The 16876-nt window shown below is 45.4% G+C and overlaps 1 long non-coding RNA gene across 1 annotated transcript in view; it reads right to left on the bottom strand.

Moving 5' to 3' along the window:
* Positions 1-1184: 1184 nt before the first annotated feature.
* Positions 1185-16876, bottom strand: part of LOC146797734 (uncharacterized) — a 172685-nt gene continuing 156993 nt past the window's right edge. The window contains exon 3 of the long non-coding RNA XR_014968520.1: positions 1185-2423. This is a non-coding gene — a long non-coding RNA (uncharacterized LOC146797734). The remainder of the gene's footprint in view (positions 2424-16876) is intronic.

Raw genomic sequence — 16876 nt, 5'->3', positions numbered from 1 at the left:
CTGTGCACAGATTGCCTTCCGAAATCATCCTGCACAGCGATGTTTGCTGTGAGTTCTCTTTTCTGGTGTGATCTGGAGTGGCTGGAGACAGTGAAGCCATGAAACAACAGTTTTCTGTGGGATCTCTTACCTTATGTCTCAAGCTCCATTAAGCAGTCCCTTCAGACTGTAGCACAGTTTCAGAATTCCAATGGGAAAAGGGAACCTTTGGATCTAGTGTAGGCCTACCTCATTTAAAGTGGGCTCTTACTTGGTCATCAGTGGGTGGGGAGCTGGGCATTTCTGGGTGTAGTGGCGCATGCCGCTGGGATGTTGGCCAATGACTCAGATAGGCTCTGAGATAGTAAAGAGCCAAGAGGAGCAATGAGGAGAAGCTCTCACTCCTCCTCAATTTGTTATACATTTGACATAGATGACACATACATCCGCCAATATGTATGTAGACAGAGCAACATCCCCACAGACATCCATGAACACAGAGACCACCTACCTACAGTCACCTTACAAATGCACAGACCATCAGACAGACAGATAACCGAGACAAACCGGTTGCGGCAGCCAACCTTACTAGGCAAGGTGGAAGGTGGTGGGGAAAATAGGCTGGAGTAGAGGGAATAAAGGAGCAGATAAAGGCAGGAGGTACACTGAATCAGGTTGTGGAAAGGAAGGGAGTAGTGTAAGGAGTCATATTTGATGGAGATTTAGGAAAAATAGTCTGCTAGACAGATGCCTGAACATGCCAGGCAGAGGCATGCACCCTCGTCCAAAAGTGAACACTCAGAGTTTGAAAAGGAGAGACACCAAAGATACAGGCAAACATGCAGCCTCACATAACACAGATACAGCCCGACAGCACACAGGAATGCAGGCATAAAGAGACAGGGGAACAAATGGACAGAAAGAGGGATTCATGGATATTTGGATGCAGGTTTCCTACCCACTTCATATTTTCACCCTTTGCTGACAAACTCACATTTGAGGTAGAGAAAAATGTTGGTGTGAGTACCAAATCAACCATTGGCGTCTCCACAGAGAACCCATGATGAGTTACTTCATGCTCCATGCCCATTCGATCGTTGCCCTCTGTGGAACTGGAACATCTTTGTAACAATGCAGTGCTATCTGCATATCCATAGCATCATGGCCTCTTTGCTATTATAATAAATATGCAGCACCGACATTCTCGATATTCAGTTCTTTAATTCTAGCATATGGCAACATTTGTTCGCCCGGTTGCTCTGTCTACTCCAAATAACGCGTTACCTGTTGTAGAATATCCCTTTGCAAACCATCATCAAATGCTTTGGTTAATAGAGGAAAATAAAGACTACAACTCCCAGAAGGTATGGATTTTTTGCATGAAAGCACATGACCAAAACATGGTGCCAGCGTGCACAGAGAGACATTGTTAAATGTGTGTTTTCATATTGTTGCTGTCAAGCAAATTAAATGCATTGAAGAAAATGCTACATACATTTTCATATGGTTATTTTACTGTTCATTGGAACATAAATTTGCAGTTTATGGAGTCTTGTCTTAGTGGTGCTGCTTTCATACAAATTAAATGTTTTGGCATTTGGCAACAAGAATAGCAACCACCACACTAGGTATATATATTTTTTTTCCCATAATTAGTTATCTGCACCTGTTTATTTAACCTACTCACAGTTGCTTTCATGCAAAGAATACATGTTATCTGAGGAGGGTTGGTTTACACAGAACCCTGCTTTGAGCACGAGGACATGTTGCATCAGATAGCTGGTCACTGCTATGGATCACACTTCTGTCGCAATAAATGACCTCCTGAAAGTGGTATTCAAATAAAAAACTCTTTTGTTTATACCACAGCCAATGGACAACCAATGGATACAGTAAAGTGTTTATTAGCTAGTGAGAAAGCTAAATTGCATTCCTGACCAATAAGTCTTAAACACCTCTCTCTCATCCATCCAGAAGGAAGTTCCACGTTCCCAATCCTACTCTCTTCTTGGACTTTATATGGAATAATGGGCCATGACTCGTAAAAGGTGCCACTTAGTCAATCCTAAAAACTACACAACAATTTTAGAAGAGGTCAAGTTTAAATATATTGCTGTTGCAGGAGTGTGTTGGAACGAGCAGTCACTTTTTTTCTCGACATTCAGTTACTTTTCCCGCCTATGTTTATCCTAACTTCTTCCCTTGTTGACCTCTTCGATACAACTTTCTGTGACACACGGAGTCATTGTTGCCAATTTGAACCACAATGTTACTGACTGACTGGATGGCGGCCTTCTCTGATCTGGAAGTTTCAGCATGAACCAGTCCATGTTGCTTGCCCCTGTGCTCTCTCTCCTCCAATACCAGAGTCTTCCCACGTGTGGTAATCGAACATGAAGCATGCTTCTGTGATCTTTCCTCCATACCCAGTGCCTTCCAAGAGTCTGAAACGATGGAGCACAGAACACGAGCAAAAGAGGAAGGAAAACGGGGAAAATAATAAAGCAAAACAAGAAACACAGTTAACTTTGCAAGAACTTAGTACAGTAAAGCAAACTATTATTACTAAGGATTCATCTAATGCTTTGAGAATCGGGGACTTACAAATGTGAGCAAGAAGTGAGCACAAAGTCTTATACAGATGTGGAAGCTGTGATCAACTGGCATGCAGTAAATCGTGCAGGGCGTATGAAAAAATGAATTAGATGTTGACACTGGGGGCTTTTGCGAGTGTGTGGGGGGATAGAAGTCAAGAAAGTGTTTATGCGTAGAAGAGAATAGTCAAGAGGGTGTAGGTGAGATTAAGGACATGGATATAAGACTAAAGTAGGGACAAACGTAGTTATTGTTATAAAATGTTGCTTGTGAAACGTAATGCTCCAAGGTCTGGGGAGACAAAAACATGGATATTCGACAAAAGTGCACAACAGATGTGAAAAAGGAAAACAAAAAACCTTTTTGATAGTATTGCAGTCATATTGTGGAAGAGAACCAGAAGGTTGGACCCTCAGCTAGCTGGTTTTAATCTGAATGACTAGTTCCAAACACTTGAAGTGCTGTGTGAGCTACTTGGGAAGTCAAGGCGCTCCTAGCGCATTGAATGAACGTCAATGGAGGTGTCACTATACAGGCCTGGTTTGATATTGTTGCTGTTAAGCTTGACAGTCTTGCAAGACTTGGACTAGGATGCTGACAAAGGGATAAGAGCATGATGTTGAAACCTGCACTTACCGAACTCATCATCTAGTTGAGTTATTTGAGATACTATTTTAATTATTGGTGAAATCGCGATGTGCATGGAGCAGGCTGAAGATATTCTCATAGCTGCAGTTTAATGGTAGGATTATTGTGACAAACTTGATGCTGAATAGTCCTGAAAGACAATAACTTTGATGCTGGACCACTGGAATTGTTGTGATGTTCAGGAAAGAAGACAAACTCAAATTGAAGTAATATTGTAGGTGGTTGAGTTTTATATCGGTGGGTTGGTGACCATCAATAGTTATATGGTCGGTAACATTAAGTGACATGTAAGTAACAAAAAAGAAAACAAAACCAAGGAAATTAGCGGAGTAACAATTCGAGGCTCATAATAGTCTTGCAAGAGGCTGCCAAAATAATGAGACTACATTAACTAGCGAATAGATAATCCTTGTTATTTGATCATGTCATTCAAACCTAAGTGTATATTATCTAGAAGGTAAATATATTTGTTTTCCTGACTGGTGATGTGTTGCTCATTGTTGATGCCTATTATAGTTTTCTTGGTTTGGCCTACAGCCCCCTGATCAGCTGTGTGTTTGGGTTGTTTGTAATGTCAAACATGCAGGCATTTGACATCACTCCAAACAGAAGGAGTTTGGAAAGCTGTTAAGGTTTCTAATGCTCTTCCACAAATACTGACCGGTCTGTAGGGCAGAAGACAAATGAGTGTGGGCTGGATGGGCAATTGGTAGACTTTACATCTCTTAACTGAAAGGACTGCATTGGCAATTGTTCACCAGCAATTCCAGGCAAATCCATACATTTCCCTAATGCCATTGAAGCTTCTGGTCTGGTGGTATGAGGCAGGACTCTAGACCTCATAGAAGCACCTGTAGCCTGGTCCCTCGGTAAATCAGGCTTTCTAATCCATTGATGTGTGCGTTTTTATTTCAGAATTCTCTTCTGCTTGGTTGAGCACTCAGGGTTGTTCTGTTTATACTAAGAGGGTACCTCACATTTAGAGCCACGCCTGGCAAGCTAACTTATCATGTATATTGTTTCTTTGTATGATGAGATCTACCTGGTTCTCTCTCATGCAGGCCCTTATGTAATTTCCATACTCAACCGGGAATTTTCCCTAGAGGGCAACTGCTTTACGTTCTCTATAGATGCAACTAGAAATGCACTGGAGCTGTATTGGATGAAAGGCTGTCCGTCTTCAGGCGTATGGGATTACCTCCATCTTCCGTTAAAATGTTGCTCACCCCAGACCAGAGTCAATATAAGACAAGGGAATCAGACCAGGACCTCTACACCAATCTGCATATTTGATAAACGGCTTCCCATGCTCAATTCAGTCCTGATGATGACTAAGAATGTCAGGATCACAATCTCCTAAAATGTTTTTGAAACTGCTTTGACACTCCCCAGTGTACTTGATGGGATCAATATTGGTCTTGTGGATCTGTGGAACGATGGCCAGGACAAGTTGGGTGGAGCGAAGTTGTCTGGCGGGTACATGGAATGCGAGCCAGTGGTTCAGGTATTCTGGCCCTACGTCGTGGAAAGCTTTGCAGACATGTGTGAGGAGCTTGAAGGTGATTCTATTGTTGACTGGGAGCCAGTAGAGTTATCGGAGGTGTTCTGTGATGTGGCTGTCGAGGACCAGTCTGGCTGCAGCGTTTTGAACGTTCTGTAGGTTCTTGAGCTGTTTCTGGGTGATGCCGGTGTAGAGTGCGTTTCCGTAGTCCAGTCTGCTGGTGATCAGTGCGTTGGGGACCATCTTTCTGGATTCTTTGGAGTCCAATCTGAATGTCATTCCAAGCAGGCGGAGCATGTGAAAGCAGGATGAGGTTACGGCATTGATCTAGCGGTTCATTGTGAGTCCAGTATGATGTGGAGGATACATGCGTAGTCTGTGTGGGTGGGGGTGGGGGGGTTCCCAGTGTGGTGGGCCACCAGGAGTCATCCAAAACTGAGGGGGCGGGTTCCAAGATGAGTACTTCAATCCTGTCCGAGTTGAGCTTGAGGCAGCTATCTTTCATCTATGTGGCAACAGCCTTCATCCCACTGTGAAAGTTGATTTTGGTGTCTGTGGGTGTATTGATGAGGGAGAGGATCAGCTGGGTGTCATTGGCGTAGGAGATGATGTTGAGTCTGTGGTTTTTGACAATGGCCGCGAGGGGGGCTATGTAGACATCGAAGAGGGTGGGGCTCAGGGAGGAGCCCTGGAGCACTCCGCAGCTGATCTCTGTAAGTTCTGAGAGGAACAGAGGTAGTCTGGCTTGTTGTCTTCGGCCGGTAAGGAAGGAGTGAATCCAGTCCAGGACCTTGTCGCGGATCCCAGCGTCATGGAGTCTCATGATTAGGGTGCGGTGCGAACCAGTGTGGAAGGCTGCCGAGAGGTCCAGTAGGACAAGGCCTGTGGTTTTGCCGTGGTCAAGGAGGGAGCGGATGTCGTCAATGGCAGCGAGGAGTGCAGTCTCGTTGCTGTGGTTGCTTCAGAAACCGGATTGTGAGATGTCCAGGACGTGATTCTCTTCGATGAATTAAGTAATTCAGAGAACAACCTAGCACCTGATCTGACACCCAGTCTGGGACACGTGTGCACTTATAACGTCAAGGCCATCAAAACAGCATCCATAGATAAATCATCAAAAGGGTGTAGTTAATTCATCACCCAATTACTTAAAGATTTGTGTAAGACACTTCTGGCGCCTGTAATCTGTATGCAACATACCTGAAATAATGTCAGAGGTTTTCATCCCTAATAATAATATAGTACTTAAGGATCACAACTCGTCCCCTCAAGTGGAGAGAAACTTCACCCAGGTCCCAGACGCCGATCACAAATCCAGAAGAGTACATCACCAGGTTCCATCTTGACATAAGAATCCTGCAGCAAGACTCTCCGAGGCTCTGCAATGCATCCCATTCTTGCTAAAATTATGTTTTCACATAGATGCAATGTCTTAGCTCTTGGCCTTGTGCTTGAAATATCTGACAAGCTGTTCCAAACAGACAACAAGCCCTGCTGTGTTTAGAGATAGCAGAGTGGTTGTAGGATGGTACAACGCTGGTAAATACATTGCATGCCAGTGCCTCGCATTTTTCGTACGCATGTGATTTTCCGCGATTATGCATTTATATCGCATGCCAATACCACGCATTGTTTTTAGATTTAAAAACAATGTATTTGTGAGTGGAGGTCTGTAAATTGTAATGTGATTTTTACGTTTTTTCAGTGTTATTGAAAAACTTAGCTGCGTTTTATTATCTTCTGTGATGTCACCAATATTATGTGCACTAGACCATATTCAATTTCTATAGATCTTGAGTGTGTAAATCATTAATGAACGATCGTTTCGATTACCACCGCTCCCTGCTAATAACACAAAAGCATTTACTCCACCTCATTTATGAATTGGATGGGTTTCTGTGGGGCTACAGTAAAAAAAATTTTTTTAACATTCAGCGCTGCTGCATTGAACTAATTTAACTCCTGTAACCCATGGGTGTGAAAACAAACACTGTGGAGCTGAGCCAAAGACTCAGTTTACACAACAGTAGGCTCTAGAGAAAACAGCCTGTACACACCTTGACTGAATTTGCATAACACACTTCATATGCTACAAGTGAAAAACCAAGTACAGAAACAGCTGTGCCCACTTAAATACTTAGGGGGAGATACACTAATTTATTGCACAATGCAACACAGCAACACAGCAACCAAAGCTGCTATGAGGGTAGAGCTGGAAAGTGCAATATCTACGAAGATATGGCCCTGCTGTGCTCTTCCCTAGTGCGAGTGAACTTGTTTTTCCGGCTACCTAGTACCACGCACACATATTGCATAGTGCAAGGTGTGTGCATGATGTCTAGCGTAGGAATTGGATTGGAAGGGTCCCCTAGCAATAGAAAATACCCACTTTAAAACTTTTCACACCTTCTATGTGTGCTGTACAGTGCAGCACACATTCAATGGGTCTAAAATTAGGAGAAATAAAAACATTTCTACATGCTAGCACTTCCCAGAGGCGGCATTGTTTTTTGGTGCACAGCACTGTCTACCAATCTTAATATATAGGGCTTAGCATCACAAACTATGGGAAGTAGCGTGTGAACATCCATGTACCACCAATGGGACACCTGCTTGATGCAAAGTAACACAAAGCAGCACAAATCACTATTTGAAGTACTTGTAGGGCTTCTTTCAAGCGAAAAAGATGTTTTGTGCTGGAAAGTAAATACTTTATCATCATTTTGTGGTGGTTTTCTTCACTTTGTGTAACTTAGCACTGGTGCAAGTGTTGATAAATCTTCCCCTTGCGAGGGGGACTCAAAGTGAGGCCCTTCATCTTATATTTTATTGAGCTACTTGTTCTCTGGCATCACCATATATCTGAATAGGAGAAAGACAATCTTTTATCAAAGCACATCTGCTATGAGGGCGCAGTGAATCCACAACATATTCATGTAAGAAGTTTGATTCAGGCCAGTGCTTAATTTGTAAAATATGAAGTCCAGGTGCTCAAATGTTAGTCGTAGGCCACACCTTCTTGCCCCTGGCTCCACCCACTTACTCTATTGGCTCCACCCACTTACTTTATTGGCTCCACCCACATCCTCAACCGGTACTGCTAAAAGTCAGATGTAATAACCCCTCTGAATTTCAGCAAGGGAGTCTTCCTCATATTAAGGTTTTTATAGGAGGTTCCCCTTCCCTGTGAAAATTTTGAAAAAGATTAAATCAAAAGTGCATTTAAAGCACAATTTTGGAATAAATTAGCCAAAATGACTAATGCATTGTAAAGGGACACTTGAAATATTCCAGTGCTCTATGTGCCGATTTGAGCTCAATACTGAGGTAGGGTATGTCATTTTTAACAGAGTCTATGCTCACTCGAAAGACACACACAATCTTCTAATGTTTGCCTCACTTTTAAGCTTTGTCTTCCGGTATTACTACAAAAGCAGGGTGAGGTGGTGGCAGTGTGCCGAGTTAGTTACACAGTGTGATTCACAAAAATGATTAATTAATCAACACTCAGGGCTGAACTGGGTACCAAAAGCAGCTCTGGCAAGTTTTGTTAGATCGGCCCCCATACGGTGTGTAGCAAGCGAGCGCAGCAAACTCAATGACTGCTAGAGATGTTTGGGGGAAATTCTCCCCTCATGAACATTTTGTAAAAAGAAAGACCAAAATGGTGCACAACACATTTTCCATTACATTAACTTTCATAGCATAGTAAATTGTAAATTATGACAACCTGACATAAGCACCCAAGCCAGAAAGCATCAAAATGTCAACCAAGGCACCCAGGCCAGTGGCGCTGGAACAATTTTCGGAGTGTTGCCCTAAAAATTACAAACATCACTCAAAGGTGTTGAACAATCACAGACGTTTAATGCCCTGTTTGGGCCATAATGTAGCAGATGCTTTAATAAAGCTCAAAACGTATGATTCAAACAATCTTGATGTACAAATAGGTGCAATGTCTGATATTTATATGTTTCTTTCTTCCTCATTGCTTGATTTTGCTGGCCAGAAAGTGTCATTCATAGTCGTTAAAAAGTCACTCGTAATTACACTGAATTGACTAAAATTAAGGAAATGGCACTATAGGAATCTGAATCCTTGGCAGCTATGCAGTTGGTGTCAGTGTCACTGGGCGAAGGGTGTACTGCAACGAGAGCAGAAGGACTTCACTACCTGGCAAATGAAACTCTCCACTGCGAGCCCTGCTGCCAAGAGAAGAGCACTTCCTTCCAGGCCTGGCTGTTCCCTATTTACTCATCCCCAGCCTCTGCTGCGAGGTAACCAAGCTGGTTCCTGCACCAGAGATTGTATATTACTGTGCCTATACTTGCTGTTAAAGGCCCCCTACCCGAGTTTAAGGCCCAATTCACAGGCCTATAAAGGAGAGGGTGGCCCTTTAATAAGCGGTATTGACATACACAGAAGGCTAATAAAGCTGTTAGAGCATTCCGCCCAATGGTAATATGATGTTCTAAAAAAGAAAAGGAGGAACAATAGGCAAGCACCATAATGGTGGAAACATTGGAATGTTGTAGATCTATACCAGTCACTACTGGTCATCAACATTCAATTGTCCTAAAAGGAGCGCCCAGCATTGCAGTACGTGGATTGTATTGTATTAAGTGCAAGACGGGTCAGGAAGAAAAACATTGCATCACATATGCAGAAAATGTCAAAGTGTAAAAAGAGGGCTCTATGGAAATGTGAGGCTGCAGAACCGCTGGGCTTCTGGGAATTAGATACAGGCTTACTAGCTTTACCACCTTATGCCCTCTTTCAACTCAGCTTCAAAGCAACCGAGCCAGACACAAACCAAAACACAGACAACAAGCACAGCCACCTGTACACACCACTGTGTGGGGTAGGGAAACCTGCCCTTCTTTGTACACGTGCTCCACCCCTTTGCACCCTGCACCCCTCTCCCTCATATAGTTCATTGCTTTGGCTTCAGCAGCATATAACACAGGTATAGCTTTGACAACAAGAGTGCAAACATCCCTAACGCAAAGAACAGTTAAACAACAGGAAGCAGTGACAGCAGAAGTGCAAGTTTCGCAAGTGTAAATCACAAGTTGTGGTCACCACTGCCATGTGCCTGCAGTGCCATCACCTTATGTGCATTACTTGCAATTGCAAACTTTTATAAGTTAAATGAATAATACACATTTCATACATAAATACTGCTGCACTAAACACTGCAGTCTTCTCTTTACAGACTACAAACGCACTCATGGCAGCAGTATTAATTACTTCAACTCATCAACTGGGCTTGAGGGCATTTTGATTCTTTGAAGACAATATCACAACTTTGTATATGGGTAATTGGGATAGATTGTCACCCAGAGATTCTTTAAGGCAAGGGCAAAATGGGCAATTAATCTGGGCCCCCACCTCCCAAGGCCCTCTCAGTATTCCTTCTCTCTCTTACTCGCTTCTATTTTTATGTCCAAATCTCTCCCCCCACCCTCCCGTCTACCTCTAACTCTGATAGTCTTTCTCTACCTATCCCTCCCTCAACACCTTGTCTTTCTATATATCTTTACTTCTCTCCTCGCCCATCTCTTGCTCCGTTATCTCTCTCTCGGTATCTGACCTCACCCCTCTTTACCTCTGTCTCTCTCTGCTTCCTTCCTACCCTTCCTCCCTAGCCTCTTCTAAGTTATTCTTCACCTCACCTCCCATTTGCTACCATGCTTTTGCGGCACCCCAGGAGATCAATGTGCTCCAAAAGAAAACATGGGTGACTGGATGACAATGATTTTCCCAACAGTACATCCAACATGTCAGCTGACTCACAGGGAACTTGCAGCCGCACCACAAGTTTCTGCATATTAATAATGAACCCAACAAAGTGTGTGAATCGGATATACAGAGTCCAAATATTTGATAGAATCGAGCATAGCTTGTATTCAATGAGAAGTGTTAAAATTATCAAGCCACAGTACAGAGAAAAAATGAAAAAGATAAAAAGTTTATTTTCCTCAGGGAAATCTCCTTTCCACATAGCTTCGCTGAAACATTTGAAGCTCACAGGTTAGTGACTTCTGCAAATGAAATCATTTTAGGTCATTGTCTGCCTAATATACATTCTCTCCTGGTGACTGTGACACATTAATACATCGATTACCTGGCTTGAATGCCACTGTGTTCGCATCATCATGCGTTTCTTTCAAATTGAGATGCCACTATGCAGATCTAAGTAACTGCTGCAGTAGAAGTAATGGTGCAACACAAAACATTGGGGTTTCCATCAAGATTTACCAAGAAGCCTCTAAAATTTAAATTCTGTTATTAGCCACCTCTCAGACATACCAACGCCTCGGGCTAAGAGGGGGCTTCAGGATGGATGGCACTCGCCCTAAACGCCAGGTGCTGAAGCAGCCTATCCGTTGCGTTGACTGTCCTTGCTCTATACCTAAATGTCATGGTTGGCAGTTAAAAGTCTACACTCCTACTTTTTGTGGTAGGTAGCCACGGTCTATGATTTATATCAGAGCTGTTTGAAGTACAAGGATGACCAATTGTCTCTACAGAGCTTGTTTATCCACACACAGCACTAGACAAGGTTTATCAGCGTCACCCTCCATTTCAAAATTATATATCAGATCTATAATATGGCCAGTCTGTATAGAGATGTGGGCTGTATTATGACACAGCTATCTCATAGGACTCAAGTTGCACCTCAATGTGAAGCCCCAACAAGGCTTAAAACCGTCCAGGCCAGGTTCTATTTTGGACCATTAACACACTGGTATGACATTTTTAACTATTATTAGTTTCCTTAACAGGGTGATGCAGAACTCAGACACACATTACTGTTGTGGCCATTCACAGCAGAGCCAGTACAAGCAGTGAATAAGAAGCCAATACGAAATGGATGATTTGCAACACATATGAAGTTAATTTTTTCGTAGCATTCATTGCCACTTCAGTTATTTTTTGTCCCCATGTTTCCCTTCTTCAGTATTCATTGCAGACCTTCCTTCATGATATTGTGCACGTCGATCTGTCCTATTAACTCGTAGGTCGTTCAGTGCCTTGGTCCAGAGTCCTAAACCTAAAACTTCTTACTCCGAATGATAAAGGGTCTACTAAAAGACATGCATCATTAAAAACAGTCCAAATAAGATTTCATTTTATCAAGCATTATTTAGACTAGGGTGCCCTTGGCATATTGATGTCCTATTGTCTTGTGAAAGAAGCCTTTGTCACCCAATGTGAGGATTTTAGATAAATAATAACACTTGTCCCTCGGCGTACTTGAAGGATGCTTCAAAAACATTTCTGAAATGGCCTCATTTATAAAAAAAACTGCCATAATTAAAAACAAATCAATGCCATTAAGGGCATGGTACTTGAACAAGGTGCCCGGCGCTGGAGGCTGCGAGGCATCCGAGGTTCACTTCAGTTCATACCTATATGAACAAAGTGAACAGTAAAGTAAACGGAGTGACGAATCCAAGGCCTATCCTAAGCAATCATGCCTCGCAGCCCCTGGCCCCGGGCAGGGCCGGCTTTAGTGCTGGTGGCGCCCAGTGCGACAATGTTTGTTGGTGCCCCCCTAATGACCACCTCCGCCACGGATTCCCTCACTGCCACCCTCTAACAGCACCCCTCGTCTCCATAACCACTTTCTCTCAGATGCATTAAATTCGTTTTATAGTGCCATCCCTACCAGTGTGGGGTGTCATTTTACATCTCACACACACACACACAATCATACATGTGTAGAACAGTGTATAGAAAATGTTACATAAGGCACAGGATTATAAGGTGTAAGAGTCACCTACCATCCATACTGGTAGGCAGTACAGTTTAAGTGTGCTTGGTCTGGAGAAGCACAAAATAAGAATTTAAAACTTAACACCATGGTTGGGGGATTCTTTTTTATAATAAGAATTAATTTCTAACTTAATAAACCCTTTTTGCAACAATAGGATAATGAAAAAATCAGAAAGCTCTCATCTATACCTTGCAGTTAGCATGTAACTCTTTGATGACAGTTAATAGCTGACTGCTCTATCATAGAATTTTAACTTATAAAATGCAAGTAACAAAATGATCTCCCTAACCAAAGCACTAACCACTGACCTATTTATATTATATGCACTCTGTGATCTGCAGAGTACATTTTCCCCGCAGTAGGCATATTAACCCTCTCTGCTACCTACCTCACAATTAGTCAAAAATTCCACTAGAAAAACTTCAATCTCGATCCAGGAAGAACGTTAATCACCTGGAGTTATCTTGACAATTTGATAGTTTCCTGAAAATTGTTCGAAGCTGGAACGCAGCAACAGGCTCTTTTAAAGACTCTGCCATGCTTGTCAGCAGCGCCTATTCTACTGCACATGCCAGAGGCTGGGGCCCTGTGCAATCATCGATTCTTCATCCGCGGGAGCTGGAGTCACGTCACACACCACCCACCACGGCTATGCTCATAAAAAAAACAAGTGTAGGAAGGTGGATATCTGACTATGGTTACCCCCAAATTTTTGCCTAGTGTCTAGCTGGTTTTTCGACTTAGTTGGCCTGAGATCCTGCCATTCAGGATCTCAGCCTGGCTGTTCTCTCTTTAAAATGGACTCCATGTACCCTAGGTACATACCCAATTGGTTGGATCACCCTGTGAGCCCCTGTACCAGTGTACACTAGGTACCCAGGGCATTGGTGTATCTAAGGCCTGCCAGGGGCTGAAGCATGTATTATGCCACCCCAGGCTTGGCCTAACAAATTTGACACAACTGGCTGATCACTCAGCTGGGGTAAGTTGGTGTAACCACCTCTTACTTAGGTGTAGTATACCTATACCTAACCTTAAATGGGACACATGTTAACCTATAAGTCACTCCTATGGCAGGCCTTAACAATCCTGAAGGCAGAGTGCTTGGTTCCATGTGAGATGGTGCTCTGGCATGAGCTGAGCCTGTCTGCAGTGGTCGGAACAACTTCCTTCTACTGTTTCCAGATATCGTCATACCATATACCCTTAAGTGCATTATGAACCTCGCGGTTAAATGCTAACTTTGGTTTGGCTTTATCAAAACATGTCGAGTAAGGTGTCATACGAATTGGAATACTAACCCCTCGCCAATTCTGGCGACGGGGTTAGCATTCCACCCTTCTAGAGGGACACGACATGTACAGTACCTGAAACCCGGGTAAAATCAGACATAGCCTCAGCTCCACAAAATGGATGCTGCCACCACAGACACAAGTCTGCCCTCCTGCTGCTGGGAGTCCTTCCAGCTTGGGAGGTGTGGACAAAGGGTTTCCTGCCAGGGGAGGTGCGTGCACCACCCCAGACAGGATTTTGTGTATTGGTCAGGTAGGGCTTGAAAGAAACCAGACATGCCTGAGGCTCACAAGGAGCCTCGGTGCATATGCCAGTTCAATCCGGTCCTGGGGCACACCAGTCCCGGGCCTGGGGCGAGCTGGACAAAGGATTGGGGGTGTAACCACCCCCCTTCCTGGTCCCACCCTTAGGGAGGGACCTAGCAGGTAGTCCGGCCCCTAGAATCCGCTTAAAGGTAGGAGCTGTGTCCTAAGACTTCAGACATCCTGGAATCAACTTGAAACTAAGAAGAAGACGGGAACTTCGACACTCTGCCGCACAGAGGACTGAAGCCAATCTCCCCTGTGGTCAGGGAGTGACCACCTTGCTAACGCAAGCACCATCCAGCGAATCAACGTCTACTTTGCCGCCGCCTCCCGCCGGAGCCCGAGCCCAGAGACTGACAAGACCTGGACCTCCAGACCTCTCACCGCCCGATCCACAGTCCCTGAAAAGAGGAGACCCGTGGAGGCACCGAGACACGTGGAGCCAGCCATCTTGAAAAGACCACGACAAGCTGCAAGCGCAACAACCGAGGCTCCCTCCAAGTTGTGCTTTGGGATCTGAAAAGCCCAACACCCGAGCAGCATCTGCACCAAAGGTGAGCCCTCCAGCATCTCCACGATCTGCGTGGGGCCCTTCTGCATTTTTGCCACTCGACGTGCCTAACCGGTTGCTGGCCCGCTGGCTAGTGGCCATCTTGGCAATGAACTTCAAGAACTACACCGCTGGTCTGGTTGCTCCAGACTGGCCCTTGCTCCCCTCCAAAGGAGCAGTCCCTCTGACCTTGCTGGTCAGAACCACCAGCTTATTTCGTTTTCCACAACAATTGCTTTTGCCAAGGCTTGTTTGCTTCGACCAAGTCGCCGACACCGCCGACAGCGAGAGCCTGTGTGGGACAGCTCGTGAACCGACTCCTGGACGTCGTCAACCTTTAGGGACCACGTGGCTGCAGAGACAAGCTACACCTTTCTTCCTGTTTGCACCCGACATCGCCTGGTACCCACCTGGTGCCACGCTGGTCACTGGCTAGTGACTGTGAACACTGTCCCCTCTGCTTACAGGTCTTCTACAACTCCGATCCACTCTTGGATCCACCGCATCTCTTCCGGACCGATCGCCTGCAGCATCTTTGTCCACAGGCTCCATTGAACAGATAGAAGAAACCCAACGCACTTCGACACCTACGCACCCGCTTCCTGTGGGTGAGGTAAAGCTGGCACTCCGGTGCCCCAGTGTAGAGTATCATCTCTAGTGTCTGTGTTTCCAATCTTTTTTTTTTTTTTTGAAACCGTTTATTACAAGACTCAAAAATATACAAATATGGGCCTACAACCTTCCGGCCGGCCGCTAGCAGTAAAAGGAGCATACGATACACATTTATAGAACACATGGTGCTGCGGCCGAGCATGCACAGGAGGTAACATCGTTGCGGGCCACACTGTCCTGACCCCCCTATACGGTTCCATTTTAAACTTAAAGAACAAACAACTACAAACAAACCCACAAGGCAATCCTCAATTGGAAATAGCAGCACGTGTTCCCCGGAGGGGGGGATCCTAGCCATCCATAGGAATCTCACGAGGGGGGAGAGATCAAAACTAGGGCTGGGTACACCCAATGCTCAGGTACCGGGGGGATGAGTTGGCTAAGGGGACGGGGCCGGTGACGGATCAGGCAATAACGGTGGAGCACAGATTCCCCCGCGGTAGGCGTTCCAGGGGCCCCACACTTTCACCCATGTCGCAGGCTTACCTCGCGCCACATACACCACCTTTTCCCGAAACATGCACCAATCCATATGTTCCTTCCAGGCCGAGACAGTCGGGGGCCTCTGGGATCCCCACAGCTGGGCAATATCACGCTTGGCAACCATATACCCCAGAGTCGCCCACCACGTCTGCGGCACCGAGTAATCGGTAGGCTCCCACACATTCAACAGGCATCTCCTCGCTTCGGGCAACAGCGCCACATGCGTGACCACTCGCAGCACCTCATGCACACCACGCCAGAACCCCGCCACCTCCGGGCACTCCCACAAGATATGCAGAAAAGTCCCCAGCGCACCACACCCACGCTTACACAAACCGTCCTCAGCGTAGCCCATACGCAGGAGCTTTGGCCCCGTCATGTAGACCCTGTGGAGTATCTTGAGCTGGACGAAGCGAAGGCGAGCCGGTATGGCCACCTCTTTCGGGGAGGCCACCGCAGAGATCCAGTCCTCGTCGTCCAGCTCCAGCCCATCGGCTACCCAAGCCTCACGAAGGGCAATCAACAAGTCTGAGCGGTCGTTGATCAGTTTCTTGTAGATCAGTGAGATCGTGCTGTCAGGGACGTATTCGTCCAGCACTCTATCCTCCAGGGGGGAACACTCCGGGATGGAGGCAACGTCCGGAAAGACGGAGCCCAGCGCATGTCGGACCTGCAAATACCGAAAGTATTCGCTGCCCTGCAACTGAAATTCCGTCTGCAGCATTTCAAACGTTTTAAATCCTCCCCTCGTCCAGAGATCCCCCACTTTGCTAATGCCTATTAAGTCCCACTGCTCAAAGCCCTTCGAGGTCCACAAGGAGCCCAACCGCTCAGACGCATATAGTGGTGACGCCCGGGTGAGACGGTCCTTCGACCCCATAGCTGCATTGGCCGCGTGCCACACTCGCACCATGACACGCGTGGGCCCCGTTAGGCGAGCGTCGGGCGCGCTAGAATAGAGTGCTCGATAGTGGTCACCACCTGGAAGTAGCATCCTATCCATTTCAAACGCCGGGTTTAAGGCTGGCCCATAGAGGCCCTGATTGATAGCAGCTAGCTGGGAGGCC

Source organism: Triturus cristatus, chromosome 9, assembly GCF_964204655.1.
Source record: "Triturus cristatus chromosome 9, aTriCri1.1, whole genome shotgun sequence".
Classification (NCBI taxonomy): Eukaryota; Metazoa; Chordata; class Amphibia; order Caudata; family Salamandridae; genus Triturus; species Triturus cristatus.
This window is presented reverse-complemented; position numbering and strand designations above follow the sequence as displayed.